Below are 12,694 nucleotides of genomic sequence, written 5' to 3'. Positions count from 1 at the left end.
TACGTAGCCACATACCTGGACCCTGTCTCTCGATGCCAGTATTTGGATTCCGATGCCACCGTACCCTGTGAACCTGACCCGTTCCTGGCATGCCCCTTGGCATGCGCAGGCCACCGTTCTGTGAACCTGACCCGTCCCTGGCATGCCCCTTGGCATGCGCAGGCCACCATCCTGTGAACCTGACCCGTCCCTGGCATGCCCCTTCGCATGTGCAAACCTTTGTCCTGTGAACCTGATCCTGGCGTGTCCATTGACACGCACCATGTCACTAACTCTATCTTGTTTCCTTGCATGGAACCCTGGCTGACTTCTGGATGTCCGGATCCTGCTGATCACCCTCTGAGCTACAGACCCTGATGCCCTGGTTGATCGTGGACTGTTGTCCGGAGTCTGAGGTCCGCGTACCATCTGCACGTTCCATGCCTGGACCTCGGCGTGCCATTGCACGCACCCTGTTCCACGAACTGTGTGTTCATGTTTGCTCCTTTTGCACCCTGAAGAGTTCCTCAAGTCTTGGACCTCGGCGTGCTCCTGCACGCACCTTGCCTTATGTTCTGTGTGTCCACGTTTTGCACCTGTTGTACCTGAAGTCTTCCTTAATGAAGTTTCTTTGAATTAACGACTCGTCTTGCCTTATCTTGTTTCCCTGAGCCGGCCGTATGGTCCAGCTGCCATGGTGGCTCACCCCCTTGGTCTTTCCCCTGACACTCCCTGTATAGGGGGTGGTTCTCATTAGGTCAGCTCGCCCTAGGTGGGTGGGTGCCACGGCCCAGAGGGTCCACTCTTTCAAAGAAGAACGACTCAGCGTAAGCTGACACTCATCACAGTATCAGGTGCTCGTTGTTGAGATAGATGTCTTCATCCCGTTGTGGAACCTAGAAAAAAAAATTATAATCTTGGAAATTGATGAGAATCACATTGAAAAAAGGAAACAGAAAAGAAGAAACATATAGAAGATGAAAAACAGGACAGAAAAAAAGGAATAGGAAAAAAAAAATTTAAAAAAAGGACCTTCAAAGACTTGATACTTGCATTGCGTCTCCTCGCCATGACTTGGCTAGCAGCTCCTGCTGTTCCGCCTCACTTTCCGGTTCCGATGCAGAGGTCTGTAAAAGAACACAAATTATTACCCAATTGTAGAGGCAGCTATACTTACACAAAAGCAGCAAAATCCTCACCTTCCAGTCAGCTTGGGCCAGTTCTTCTTGGGATGGCGAATATTCGGATCCAGAAGACATGCTGGAATAAAAAAAAAAACACGTTAGTACATAATATATTTTTAAGGACAGGCACACATATATAGATTTTATAATACTCACATTTTAGCTGCTGAAGCTGTAATCCAAACTTGAGTCTTGTCTCTTGCTGGGTGGGTGTATTGTCTCTTGCAGGGCTTCTTATCTCTTGCAGACTGTCTGTAGAGTGTGGTCTGGCACTACAGACCCCTTCTTTTATGTACACTCCTCCAAAACAATGTTGCTTGTTTAGGGGGTGGATTAAACAAGTGTCTAGACATTGTTTACTCTGAAATTGCACGCGCTCACAAAGCGCTGACATGCGCACTTCACAGCGCATGTCAGCGACCCCATAGACTCTAATGCTATTTTTTTGCGCATTGCGTGCGCACACGCGTGCATGCGATTTTTTAACGATGTTGGGCGGAACAAAAAATGCAACATGTAGCATCCGGCGCATCTGGTCGCACACCTGGAAAATGCGCAGCGCACGAAAATGCTGAGGCACGCGTGCAATCGCTAGACACTGTGCCCGCCATTTTAAAGATAGGGGACAATTGCGCGTGCGACCAATAGCGCACAATGCGCTGCGTGATAAAACGCTAGTGTGAAACCAGCCTTAATTAGCACATTATTGCATGAAATAAGTATTTGCTACAATAGAAAACTTATGTTTGCAATTACAGCGGTCAGATGTTTCCTATAGTTCTTGACAACATTTGCACACATTTCAGCAGGGATTTTGGCTCACTCCTCCATACAGATTTTTTCCAGGTCTTTCAGGTTTCGGGGCTGTCGTTGGGCAACATTGAGTTTCAGCTCCCTGCAAAGATTTTCGTTTGGGTTCAGGTCTGCTCACTGGGCCCCATACGTCAGTAATGCCTGATGGCTGCCCTTATTATTCGTTCTACTGTATTTGTGTTAGGGGTATTAAACCTTTGTATTTGGTAGGGGGCAGAAAGAACAGAATCCAATCTCCTTGTGCTGTGAAATCTGAGTATATTCTGCAATTTTGTAAAATACTGATATGACATCTACTACATAAAAATTTGAATCCCACTTCTGCCTTCAACCAAATAGCCCATGCAGTGATGTTTCTTTTTGTTATATGGGAAGTGTGGAGATGGAAATATATTGATAATAATTTTTTTTTTAATCTTTATCTCCAAGTACCTATGCGTGACTTTTTTGCTCTCATTGAGTTTTTGTAATTCACAGCATTGAAGACCTTGTTACAGTGTGATAAATGGCATTATTTCTTCTTTTTTTAGGGACTTAACTAATAAAGCAAAAGAAGGTTCTCAGAAGCTATAATTTACTTTTCAGCAACAATTTAAAGATATTTCATTTACGGTAAGATACTTGAAAAATATGATCTTTGGCTCAATAATGTATAACTGCAGTCTTTAGCTATTTGTGTCTTCATGGAGAAATGAGAACAATGTGGCTATAAGAAAACCAAAGAACATTTGTTCTGAATTCTAAGTGTGTCACAGACAGCCTTGGTAGACACAATCTGGAACCAGTTTACGTTGGAAACACCGTTGTGGTTAACATTATCAATCTTTAACATTAATTGCTCATGACAGTACTTTCATGCATTATACTTTAGAAAACAGGAACTTGTAAGCCAACACGCTACAAATAAGTTACACAAGAGTACATGTATGAGAGTGATGTATATCTTATTGAATATCGCAGCACTGCTGATTAACCCCTTTGTTCCCCAAGCTTGTTTTCACCTTCATGACCAGGCCATATTTTACAATTCTGACCAGTGTCACTTTATGAGGTAATAACTCTGGAACGCTTCAACGAATCCCACTGATTCTGAGATTGTTTTTTCAAGACATATTGTACTTCATGATAGTGGTAACATTTTTTCAATATGACTTGACTCTATTTGTGAAATAAGGAAATTTGGGGAAAATGTTGAAATTTTCAATCTTTCAATTTTTATGCCTGTTAGGCTGGTTTCACATTAGCATTTTTTTGCGCAGTGCATCGTGCGCGTCCATGCACATGCGTCTTGTGCACCTATGTTTAACATGGCGTGCGCATGGTCTCGCGTTTGCTCTCGTTCATATGCGTTTTCGTGCGCATCCGTTTTTTCAAGGTGTGCGCCTAGGCGCGCCAGACGCAACCTGTTGCATTTTTGGGCCAGCCGAAAGGCGTAAAAAAAAGCATGTGCACGAAATGCGACAAAATAACGCATTACAGTCTATGGGAACGCAGGCATGCACATGGACATGCGTTCGTCTGCGTTTTCGTGCGCATGCGTTTTTGGCGTAAAAATGTGTAGACACTGGTTTTAACCCCTAGAGACCGAATCTGCATCAAAAACGCAAACGCATGGAAAAACGCATGATGCGTTTTTTGCATGCGTTTCTATTGCGCATGATGCTCTGCACAAAAAACTCTAATGTGAAATTAGCCTTATGTTAAATCAGAGCGCTATGTCACATCAAATAGTTACTAAATAACATTTTCACATGTCTACTTTGCATCAGCACAATTTTTTAAACAGAATTTTTTTGTTAGGAAATTACAAGGGTTTTAAGTTGGTCATTGATTTCTAATATTTCCAACAAAATTTACAAAACCATTTTTTCAGGGACCACATCACATTTGAAGTGACTTTGACAGAAAATACCCAAAAGTGACACCATTCTAAAAACTGCACCCCTCAAAGTGTTTAAAACCTCATTCTAGAAGTTTATTAACCCTTCAGGTGCTTCACAGGAATTAATGGAATGTGGAAGCAAAAAAGTTAACATTTAACTTTTTTTCACAAAAATGTTAATTTAGATGCAAATTTTTTAATTTTCACAAGGAAAACAGGAGAAAATGGACACCAAAATTTTATGTGCAATTTCTACTGAGTATGACGATAAAAAATATGCGGGAGAAAACCACCGTTTGAGCACACGGCAGGGCTCAGAAGGGAAGGAGCACCATTTGACTTTTTGAATGTAAAATTTGCTGAAATAGCTAACGCCATGTCACATTTGGAAAGCCTCTTATGTGCCTAAACAGTGGAAACCGCCCACAAGTAACTTTGAAGGGTAAGGAAGCAACCCAGCGGTCAGACTCTTTCTTGAAGAATCCACTCTTTTATTTTAATAAATTCCTTGTCTTCTATAGATAAGGAGATTAGGTTGTCATCTTGTGTTGTATGAAACACTGTTCTTCCTAAGTCATCACTATAATAATAATAATAATTTTATTTCTATAGTGCCAACATATTCCGCAGCACTTTACATTTTATAGGGGACATTACAGCATAACAATAAACACATAGATCAACAGATACCAAAGGGATTGAGGGCCCTGCTGGCAAGCTTACAATCTATGAGGAAATAGGGGAGACACAAAAGGTGGATGGTAACATTTGCTTTCGTTGTTCGGACCAGCCATAATGTAGGAAATCAGGTGTTCATGTAATGCTGCATGAACCGGTTATCAGCCAGAATATGTAAAAGTACAGACACAAAGGGTTATTATTACATGCATAAAGTATATGAGAACATGATACGAGGAACCGGATTATGGTAGAAATTTTGAATGTGCAACATAGGGATAGTTAGATTAATGTGTTGAGGCGGTAGGCCAGTCTGAAAAAATGCATTTTTAGTGCACGCTTAAAACTGTGGGTATTGGGGATTTATCAAATTAACCTGGGTAGTGCATTCCAAAATATTGGCGCAGCACATGAAAAGTCTTGGAGACAGGGAGTGGGAGGTTCTGATTATTGAGGATGTTAACCTCAGGTGATTAGCAGAACGGAGGGTGCGGGTAGGGTGGTAGCTTGAGACGAGGGAGGAGATGTAGGATGGTGCTGAGCCATGGAGTGCTTTGTGGGTGAGGGTGTGAGGGAGGCCAGGGGCTGCAGTTGTGGCTGAGGGCAGTTGTTCAAACGCACCCTGGTCTCTCGCCACATACATTCAATGTCCCATTTGTAGCATACCTGTCTCCTCACTTTCCGTTCCGTCAGGTGCCTGCCTGACCTGCTGGGGATCTGCTTCTGACCATCTCACAAAAACAGAGACAGAGTCCAGTTACAACTTAAAAGAAATGATGTTACTTGAATCCATTTTCAGTATGTCCATTTCAGTTACAGTGACAACATAAGGATCAACGCAGAATGCACTCTTTCTTTCCCTGTGCTTTTCCTTGCTTCCTCCGGAATGTACCCGGGTTGTACTGATTCATCCGGTATCGCAGCATTCCTTCTGTCCAGTTTAACTATATTTACGCGTGCCCCTGTCCGTTTCACCCCAGACATAAGGGCATTTGACCATGTAGTTAGCTGCCACATTCTGGTGCTGCTCTGCATTCCTCTACTGCTGCAGCTTCTGGCCCCAAGTCCCTGGACGATTGGGCTTACACTTAAAAATGTTACATGGCCCACTGTTCTGCCTGGGCCCCCAGGCCCTTCTGGCCTTCCTGGGATCCCTGGCCCTATTGACTAACATACAGGAACTATTTTGCCTTATCCACAGCTGACCCCTCCTAAATTAACTAGTTCCTATTCTAAGTCCCTATCTCTATTACTGTCCTATAATGCCCCCCTCTAGTGTGCTAATTTGAGTATTACACTTTCCCTATTTAAAAAAAATTCCTGGTCATCCCCCTGGCATAATGTGACAGCTACCGCAAAATATCCCTGAGGACAGTCCTCTTTAAAGAAGGAGACCCAATCCCCTTCCTCCAGGCGCCTACTAAATTTAACGGAGGCGGCCTGCCCAGGGGATGGGAAAGGGCCCTCCGTCATCTGGTGAAAGTGAGAGAGGCCGAGAGGTGAGGGGCCACTAGGCAGGGGCTCGCTAGCCGGGATGGGAGGCCGAGGAACAGACCAGGCTTCCGTAGTGAGGGGCTGAGGTGCCAACCAACCTTCCAGGGTCAGGGGCCGAGGTGCACTCACCACCATCTGCTCCAGGATCCCAGCCACGTCTGTCCTGCGACCATTAGATCCTTCCGCCGATGCAGCTGCGCACACCGGCTCTGACTCCATTTCCGGCGTGGGCTCTTCCAGGGCAGTCACTGTTTCCGGTTCACTGGCCTCCAGCTCCCAACGAAGATGTTCTGCCTCCAGCAGCCACCTCCTCTGAAGGTATGGGGAATCAGTCTGTCTGGAATTTGTCAGTGACTCCCCTCAGTCGTCCGGGTTGGGTCTTCTCTTCCTCCTGCCGCCACTTTCATTGATGCGGCCTACACCCCTGCAATGATGGGTGCATGAATGGTCCATCGCTGCCGGTGCTGTGTCTTGCAATGGTGCCGTGTAGCTGCTCCCGGGATTTTCTTCTGGACCCCACCCGTTCCAAGGTGGGGGGTCGCTTCCGGCCGCTCCACCCATTTCTCTGCATTCTGTTGTGAGGAGTGAGGTCTTCTGCTCAGACATGCCCACCATGGACGGACCGGGGTATGCCACCAAACAAAATCTTCGCGCCATCTCTGAGTCAGGACACCCACGAGTGGCAGCATCAAAGTTGTCATTCTCTTTCTTGGTGCCATTTTCTGCCATCTTTTGAGCCACCATATTTTCTGCCATTACAGTGTCAGTCACATCCAGGGTATTAGTCACATACAGTGCAAAAGTCACATCCAGGGCATTAGTCACATTAACAGTATCTTCATCTTTCTTCATCACATCCATGGCATTCCCACGTAGCAAGGTTGCAGGATCCTGCCGCACTACTTCAATTGTGAGGGAGGCCAGGGCCGCAGTCGTGGCTGAGGGTAGTTGTTCAAATGTTCCCTAGTCTCATGCCACATCCATGCATTGTCCCATTTGTAGCATACATGTCTCCTCACTTTCCGTTCTGTCAGGGACCTCCCTGACCTGCTGGGGATCTGCTTCTGACAATCTCACAAAAACAAATTAGAAAAAATACGGCACTCGATGACTGAGAGGGAGGCGCACAAGTAGGGTATCCAATCCACTATAGATTATAGTAAAGACTTGGCACTCAAAAGGGAAAATTGAATTTAACAGTTCCTTTATTGCAAAAAATCAGTTAAATACTCAAGGGTCTCAAAATAATAAATCATATAATATACCCTAAAAATAATACTTTATTAATAAAAAAACCACAAGGGTCACACCACAAGTGAACACAAAAAAAACAAAAAAAGGTGTCCAAAAATCCAAAACACATAAAATGTGGGGAATAACCTAGGAGTCCCTATTGATATCTCCTGTTAACACCTTCCTAGCCGCAGAGGTTGGCACCCTAGGGGGAACGTTGTGGCGCCCCCGCTCAACGGTGGCTGTCCCTGGGGACCCTATTGCACCCTGGCACCTCTAATGGAGTCCCTTCCCCGATGCTAAGGGGACCCCTATCAGATAACAGAGAGAATCCTACGATGAGGGGGACCCTAGAACCCACAAAAAATTACACATATATAAAAGAACACATAAATAAATGGGCATATGGGGATACAGTACTGAAAATCTTGATATTAAAGGATTAATGTGCTATACACAGTCCCATCTAGACTCGTGGCTCAGACATATAGATATAGCTGAAAGGATAAAAAGTATCGTGACTCATCAGCAGCCAACAACATGTGTCAATCCACCTAGTTGTAGCAGCATGTAATCTTAAATCCCAAAAATATATATATATAATTCAAGATACCACATCCTCATATATATATAGGTCACAATATATAAAGATCGCCAAAGTCACAAATTGAGCCCATATCCACAGCATTGATTCATAGATCTCATCACATTGTCAGACAATAGATAAAACGATTTCATCAGTGGAAAGCTCAAATAAAGGAGTTAGGATACTCATCGTGAAATCCATCCACTGTCCCATAGCCTCAGACGCCTCAACGCGTTTCACCCCTTTGGGATCATCAGGAGGCTCGATAGCAACCTTACTAGTGTCCTGATGTGGTATAATGGCTGCACTGTCCCGATATCCCTCTATTTAAAACTACCGCCACAGCGTGCGCCAGCCCCGAACGCTGCGTCGGGACACACCCCCCAGCGTCTGTGCGCATGTCAGAATGGAGTGTCATTAGTCACCTGATTGTCAAGGCGCTCTGTCGGCACACATCCTCTCGGTGCGCATGTCTGATCTCAAGACAGAGATCTCGCATCATGTCTCGCGATAACTTGACTCAAATCAATCCAGTGCACACGCCTGCCGGGCACATCAAATCCTCTCAGTGCGCATGTCTGATCTCAGGACAGAGATCTCGCATCATGTCTCGCGGTAACTTGACTAAAATCAATCCAGTGCACACGCCTGCCAGGCACATCAAATCCCTAGATCAACTAACATAGGGAATGGATGGTAATATAGTTTTGTAGTCTCTTCCATCCCTCAAATGCGCATGTGATTTCTGCAGTAGTAATCACAGACCATATCGCGCGATGTCCGTAATATACAAACAAAGAGGGCACATCTTGTTGGAAAAAGACCCGCATCAATAACAACAGGGAGACCATGGCAATGTCTCCTAATAATATCCATATGTATATTCTCTAGAGAAAGAGATAATGTCATGCCCGCATACAGACATTATATATAACCATACAGGCAGGTAAATGCAGACTCTCAGTTTCTTAGTACATAATGAATATACATATTGATATCGATAATGCATTTATATTATCCTGGAGACCTCAATAATTTTCTTTTTAATTTTCTCCACTAATTCATTACATAAAAACGCACCATAGAAAAATAATTTGCATTAATCTTTAAAACTACCTCGATGGTTATTACTTCTGGGGTGTCCCGTCCCATGTAGTATTGAGGGAAATGATAACAAAACAATCTATATGGAAAATCCATAGGGGTCTAAATCTAGACTCCCGCAAGAGTTGCAATCAAGTCCAGCATTCTAAAAAAAGGTACTAGATGGAAAATAGATAAATAAATAAATAAATTCTCTTATCTCATAGGTTAGTATATGGCAAACACTGTACTCATGAAGTACGATAGAGGCCTGACTCAACATATATAGACTCAAAGGGCCTATTCTGCTATAAAAAACAGGTAAATGACAATTGTTCGTTTAACCCCATCGGTTCGAGGCTCTCCATTCTGAAGATCCACTCACATTCTCTTTTGAGGATGGTCTTATCTATATTACCCCCACGGGGATTGATATTGACCACCTCAATAACCGTAAATTTTATATCAGCAAGGGAGTTATTATGAGCACATTGCATATGTTTAGCAAGTGGAGTGTCCCTTCTATTTCTAATATCTCCCACATGTTCCCCCACTCTCCTTCTGAACTCCCTTTTAGTTTTACCCACATAATCTTTAGGGCAGGAACATGTGGCAAGATAGACCACACCAGTGGTCTTACAGTTTGAGAAGTCTCGTTGATAGAAAACCTTCCCCGTCACTGAACTGTGGAAAGATTTGTTGGGTATCATCCACTTACAGAGGCTACAGTCTCCACATTTGAAGAAACCGACAGGTTTCCTCTCGAGCCATGTTCCCTTCCTGGCCGGCCTCTTATATTGGCTATGTACCAACATATCTCTTAGGGATTTCCCCTTCCTGAGCGTGATGTTTGGCCGTTCACCTATCAGGCCTCCAATCTCTGGGTCTAATTTCAGAATGTCCCAATGTCTCATCAGAATTTTACTCACTTCTTGGTGTTTGGTATCGTATGTACTTATAATCCTCAAGGTTTCTGACATATCCTTTTCAGTATGTTTTTGTAGAAGTTGTTGCCTATCCGCTTTCTCAGCAAATTTAAATGCTGTATCCAAAACATGTGCCGGATAACCCTTTTCCCTGAATCTGTTGTACATATCTCCAGCCTGATTATAGAAATAGTCATTTCTCGAAGAATTTCTCCTAAGCCTAAGAAACTGGCCTTTAGGGATGCCCCTCTTGAGGGGAATAGGATGGTGACTCTGCCAATGGAGCAGACTGTTAGTGCTGGTGGGTTTACGATGGATAATTGTGGAAATAGTCCCAAAGGATTCTCTTTTGATTTTAACATCCAAAAAGACTAATACTTGTTTCTCAATCTCGTAGGTAAGTCTCAGATTGACATCATTACAGTTAAGTTCACCTACAAAAGTCTCAAATTGTTCTTACCACCTGACCATACCACAAAAACACCATCTATATAGCGATACCACATAGAGATGTATTCCTGCCACCATTTTCCTTCTCCTCCAAATACAATAGTTTCCTCCCACCAGCCCAGGAACAAATTTGCATACGAAGGGGCACAAGAACTCCCCATCGCAGTGCCCCTGAGCTGGTGGAAGTACTCCCCATCAAAAGTGAACACATTATGTGTAAGTGTGAAACCAAGAAGGGATAGCACAAAAGCATTATGTTTTCTGCAAGCTATTGATCGCTGTTGAAGAAAATGTTCCACACTCCTCGTCCCATCCCGATGTGGGATGCTGCTGTATAATGCTTCAATGTCAATCGATGCCAGCCACGCATCCCCATCAAGATGGATACCCTCCAGTTTCAATAATAAATCCGATGTATCTCTGAGATATGATGGTAAAGAGACAACAAAAGGACGTAAAATTTGGTCCACATAGATACCACAGTTTTGTGTCAGGGAATCAACCCCTGAGACTATAGGTCGTCCTTTTAGTGGATCTAAACCTTTATGTACTTTTGGAAGTGCATAAAAGGTCGCCATCACCGGAAACTTAGGTAACAAAAAATCATATTCCGTTTTCGAAATTAATTTATCAAGCCAGGCCCCCTCAACTATTGTGGTCAGTTCTCCCTTGTACTTGGGTATTGGATTAGTTTTAAGGACCTCATATGTTAACCTATCTTGTAGAATATTTTGACACATCTTGTGATATTCAAGATGGTTCATGATAACAAGATTCCCACCTTTGTCAGATGATTTAATGACCACCTGATCATTCTTTTTAAGACCAAGAAGGGCATCTCGTTCCCCTATCGTCAAATTTTCTTCTTCATCCCAGCCTTTCTTTTTATTATTTAGCATTTTGAGATCTCTCTCCACTAATGACATAAAAATGTCAATATTTTTAGTGTCACCTAATGGTGGCATCTTTTCACTCTTGTTCTTTAAATTAGTGAAGGGACCTCTACCATCCTCTGGGATATTCTCATTCTCTCTAAGGAGACCCAGAAGTGCTTGATAGCTCTCAATATCTTCATCACTGAGACCCTGCCTAAGACATTCCTCTCGGTCATTATGTCTAAAGAATTTCTTCCATTTTAATTTTCTACAGAAAAGGTTCAGGTCCTTTACCCACTCAAAACAGCTATAGCTATTTGTCGGCACAAAATTAAGGCCCCTTGATAGCACATTCAACTCATTTCCACTCAGGGTATGCGAGGACAGATTTAAAACTTGGCCTTTAATTAATTGAACCGAGTTCTTAGCTGATACCCTGCCCTCGCACCCTGCTCCCAAAAAGAGGAAGATGAGGGTATAGTAGAAGAGGGAGTCACAGAGGGGGGCCTTGCAGGTGCTGCTGGTGTGTTGGATACTAGATGGGATACTTGTTGTCTCATCCCACCCCTGTATGTCCCTCTTCCTCCTCTTCTCCCTCCCCTTCCCTCCTGCCATCTCCGTTTTGGGACAGCACCTCTAAAAAAAGAAGATGCACTGAATGAAGTACTTTCAGTTCTCTCTGTATCAGAGGTTTCCAGATCTGAAGATGATGCCTCAGAATACCTCTCCGTTTGAAAATTAAATATTTGGTTCTCACTGAATTCTCTCAGGTCCCTTTGAAACTGAAGATGTTTTCTTTCCTTCAAAAGGGCCTGATATCTTTCCACAGAGGTTTGTAAAAGTCCCTCCCTCCTAACAAAATCGGAGTCGGTTTTATGTTTAAGGACCTGTTCAATTAGTCTATTGAGTTGGCTATTCGCTTTCTCAAAAATCTTCTTTTCCTCTTATAATAAGATTTGCATAAACCTAATTGATGACTCAATGGATTCCTTTGTCCAAATACTCAAAAACTCAGGTGAGGCAACCCTTTGGGAAGGACTAATATTGATCCTCAGTCCTCTTGGTACAATCCGATTTTTCAAATAGTTTTCTAATGTCCTAATCTCCCACCAAGACTTGAGATATTCTTTATAGCCCACATAGACTTCATTGAACAGATTCTTGAGTGCCAAAGGGCCAGTGCTCTTATCTAGAGTACCACTAACGTGCTTGATTTGCATCTTCTAACCAGATATCTGAATTCAACGGACCTGCTAGAAAACTGGCCATCACAACTCCGAATTTATGGCAAAAAATCAGTTAAATACTCAAGGGTCTCAAAATAATAAATCATATAATATACCCTAAAAATAATACTTTATTAATAAAAAACCACAAGGGTCACACCACAAGTGAACACAAAAAAAACAAAAAAAGGTGTCCAAAAATCCAAAACACATAAAATGTGGGGAATTACCTAGGAGTCCCAAGTAGGGTATCCAATCCACTATAGATTATAGTAAAGACTTGGC

General features: G+C 43.1%; 1 protein-coding gene across 1 annotated transcript in view; it reads left to right on the top strand.

Annotated features, from left to right (window-relative positions):
* Positions 1 to 12,694, top strand: part of CCR6 (C-C motif chemokine receptor 6) — a 171,091-nt gene that overhangs the window by 84,092 nt on the left and 74,305 nt on the right. Inside the window, exon 3 of the mRNA XM_073560106.1 lies at positions 2,507 to 2,588. The gene's annotated coding sequence lies outside the window, so the exon portion shown is untranslated. The remainder of the gene's footprint in view (positions 1 to 2,506; positions 2,589 to 12,694) is intronic.

The sequence above is a fragment of the Dendrobates tinctorius genome, unplaced genomic scaffold, assembly GCF_039654945.1.
Source record: "Dendrobates tinctorius isolate UK_male_01 unplaced genomic scaffold, ASM3965494v1 ptg000293l, whole genome shotgun sequence".
Classification (NCBI taxonomy): Eukaryota; Metazoa; Chordata; class Amphibia; order Anura; family Dendrobatidae; genus Dendrobates; species Dendrobates tinctorius.
This window is presented reverse-complemented; position numbering and strand designations above follow the sequence as displayed.